The sequence below is a fragment of the Arachis ipaensis genome, chromosome B8 (genome assembly GCF_059453495.1).
Source record: "Arachis ipaensis isolate K30076 ecotype BB chromosome B8, ASM5945349v1, whole genome shotgun sequence".
NCBI classification, from domain to species: Eukaryota; Viridiplantae; Streptophyta; class Magnoliopsida; order Fabales; family Fabaceae; genus Arachis; species Arachis ipaensis.
The window spans coordinates 56,683,902-56,687,867 of NC_142443.1; the positions used below are offsets into that span (position 1 = coordinate 56,683,902).

The 3,966-nt window shown below is 29.1% G+C and overlaps 1 pseudogene across 1 annotated transcript; it reads right to left on the reverse strand.

The window, feature by feature from the left end:
* Positions 1-364: 364 nt before the first annotated feature.
* LOC107612072 (putative glutathione S-transferase parC) lies at positions 365-1,593 on the reverse strand (annotated as a pseudogene). Its single transcript, XR_015895697.1, has 2 exons — positions 1,270-1,593; positions 365-824 (listed from the first exon to the last, which is right to left on the reverse strand). The product of XR_015895697.1 is annotated as a putative glutathione S-transferase parC (transcript).
* Positions 1,594-3,966: the final 2,373 nt, after the last annotated feature.

The window sequence follows — 3,966 nt, forward strand, 5'->3', positions numbered from 1 at the left end:
AACGCAGGTTGCAGGTCACACGATGGCTGCGGGTCGGGATGTTCAGCAGCGACAGTAGGGGGTTTGAGGGGTAGCGTTACTTTCCGTTCAAAAAGGGGAATTGAGAAAAAATTAAAATTAAGGATTATGTGGTAGAAGTTAAAACAAAATTGAACACTAATTTTTGAATTAAGATAAAAGTGGGTTAATTTTCATTTTTAATTCATATTGGACCAAACAAACAACCCATTATAATTATTGTAAAAATACCTCATTGACTTCCTAGCGAGATTCATTCTTAAATCATTCCTCTAAACGCTCACTATTTTAATACTTTAAAACTATATTACTGAGAACGTTACATATATTGGAAACAAAGGCAACTTGTTACTCGATATCCACTATTAAACAAGGTGAACTCTAATATTTACAATAATTTTCAAGAAACAATAATGTTATGAGCTTTTTTTTTTTTTTTCAAAATTATTTCCCAACGATCTCACTGAATTTGAAACCTTTTCTTAACCTCCAACACAAAGTCAAAAGACCTTGAATGGATCAGGAAGGGTCTTCGAAACACTCTCCCTCATGTTGCATCTTCTGACCCATTCCATGAACTTGGGACATTCTTCCTCCACACTAAATTTGCATAACTTATCATAAGTGTAAAACCTGCATGTGATTGGTATCCATGCGATATCCAAAAGGGCAAAATGGTCACCTCCAAAATAAGGCTTTTCTCCAAGTTCATTTTCCAGCAGTTTCAAGCACTCCACAAACTCTCTCTTTGCAGCATCTTGGTCTTCTCCCTTGTTAGCCCACAACTTCTTGCCACAGGTAGTTGTCTGCATTATCGAATTTTCACATCGAATAAATCTTTTTCTCATAAGTGTCATAAAAATAAGAGTAAATTATGTTTTGGTTCCTTAAGTTTTGTTCAAATTTTAATTTTATCTTTAACACGTGAGACGTCCTACTTTTTCAATAAATAATACGATTAATAATGTAGTTAAAAATTGAAATTTTTAATAAAATTAAAATAGTAAATTGAAAATATAAAATATAAAATCTTAACATAATTTAACTGGTAAAATTATTTGATCCAATTAAAATTTTCAAAATCAATTGATTTATTTAAAATGATAATATCAAAAGATTTTATTTATCTTAATACTGAAAATTAAAATCAAACCCTCACCTTAGTTTTCTACTTTAGAGTGTATGATTCATCAATTCATATATATATATATATGACTTATTTAATAAGAGTAAGAGAGAATGGTAACTAACCTTTTTGTCAAAGAAATCAATCCAAAACCTGGCTTTGGCTCTGTAGTAAGGATCAGCAGAGAACAACTGCTGTTCTTGCTTCCAAACCTCATCAATGTATTCAAGAATGATGAGGGACTCACAAATGGGCTTGCCATTGAGGATGAGCACGGGAACTTTCTTGTAAATTGGATTTGACTCGAGGAGTAATTCACTCTTGTTTTTATCTTCAAATACATCTCTCTCTTCCTTGTATTGGAATTCAATTCCTTTCTCTAACAAGGCAATCTTCACCCTCAAAACATAAGGACTGGTCTAGAATCCCAAAAGAACTACCTCTTCCATTTTCTTATTTATTTATTTATTTTTTATGCAGAGCAAATGAAGTACTAATTAAGTACACAGTTTTTAGTTGTTTCTTTTTTATCATTTTATAGCACTACTATACATTGTGATAATAATGTTCATAAAGTATATATGAGTAGTTGACAAGAAAACAATAATTTATATGTGATTGATACAGTTCACCGTTATAGCTAATAATTAATTAACGAAAAATTTAAACACGAGCCATATTAAGACAATATATAAATAAATATACTAAGCTTTGAATGTGCAAGCTAAGATAGTTTCCTAGCTTTTCTGGTCTGATCTCATCACCGACTAACTAATTGTTTACTTTCCTTTTGTTGAAGAAAAGTTGGATTCGAATTCTTCAAGGATTCAAAACTAATTGTTTTATAGTGCTCGATCAAGATCTAATACTCAATGTGACTAGATTCGTGAGAGCTCAAATTCAAATATAAAACCCATTCTGATAAATATAATATTAGAATCGAATGAATTCGCTTTGGCTCCAAAAGCTATCTTAAAAGAGGATGATTATCTGATAATAATTTATCTCACACTTATAGTAAGACTATAAATTCGATCTATATAAATTTCGTAACAATTCCGTTATGTAACTAACAAGAATTTTAATAATTTTTACTAATTTTTATTTATAATTGTATTATTTAATAAAAGTATCTTTATAAATATATTTAATAGAAATATTTTTTTATAATTATGTTTAATAAAAATATTTTTATAGATGTGTCTCCTTATATATGTCAATGCTAATTATAATTAAAATATAATAATTAATTATTATGACAATAAATTAACAGATAGTATATTAGTACTTTATACTTTTCCATATCATAATATATATAGTTATTAGTCGTTTCAACTTTCAAAGCTCGTAAATTTACGATAGTAGTAATACTTATTAAGCGTAAGCAGTGACGTGGGTGTATTATTATTATTATTATTATTATTATTATTATTATTATTATTATTATTACATGCTGTTCTGTTAAGTATATATTAAAATTAATTATGTTAAGTATATATTAAAATTTTATATATATTTATACAAAAATACATATAGTAGTTTGTTTTGAACCTAATTTTCAATCGAAGCAATTACGACTTAGTTATCCGATTTCGAATCAATCTGCTAACTATAAACTCCTAATCATCATTCAAATTTAAACACTTTTTTTTTATTTTAGCCAATAAAATGGAGTTAAACCCCAAAATGGTTTCGGAGATTGGCGTCGTGCACTAAAATCGTTCTTGAGATTTCAATTGCACCAATTACGTCTTTGAGATTGAAAAAAGTGCACCATATTAGTCCATTACCCATTTTCCATTAACGACCTGATAACATGGCATGATGACATGGACTGTAAGTAACACGTGTCATTTTATGATTTGGCCACGTGTAATGGTATGATGATGTGGTGACCAGTGACACATGGCATGCTGACGTGGATGGTTGTGCCACGTGTCACAATGTTATTTGGCCACGTGTCTGTTTGTGTCACGTGTCGCGACAGTATTCGTCCACGTGTCATCCATTGTGTCATTGTTATATATGCACCAAATTAGTCCCTCACTTTGCATTAAGTGACTCATTTTAGTCCCTGAAATTGAATGTCGTGCACCAAACTAGTCCTTTCACTAATTTTTTCTCATTTTTTTTAAATTTAAAATTTTTAATATCTTGATTACACTAATTTCAATTATATTTTTTCATATATCGTTTAAATACAAATATTTTCATCAAAATTTTTAAGATTTTAGTTTTAATTATATAATTTTTTTAATAATTTAACATTGATCAATTTTGTAATATATTAGTATGTTATTATAAAAAAATAATTATATGATTGATTAGACACATTTTTTTCATAAAAAATATTTTTTAACAAGAAATTAATAATTAAAATAAAGATTTTTTTCTTATGAAATACAATGAGATAGATTGAAGACACTTCAAGTACCCTCACTACCATCTCCGACCTCTGCAGTCTAAACGAAAGAGGTCGGAGATGGTAACGAGGGAAGCTTGAAATGCCTTCACGTCAACTCCATGACGGCGGTTAGGGGTATCCACAAGAAAAAAATATTTTATAAAAGCACTGAAAGAGGTCGGAGATGATAGTGAAGGTGCTTGAAATGCCTTCACGTCAACTCCAAGTTGGCAGTTAGGGTATTCGCAAGAGAAAAAAATATTTTATAAAAACACTTTTATTTGAAGAACATGTGAAAAATAGAATTCAAATTAATGCATTAAAAAAATATTGACAATTTTGAATTTATATAAAAAAAATGAGAAAAAACTGGTAAAGGGATTTGTTTGGTGCACAACATTCAATTTTAGGGACTAAA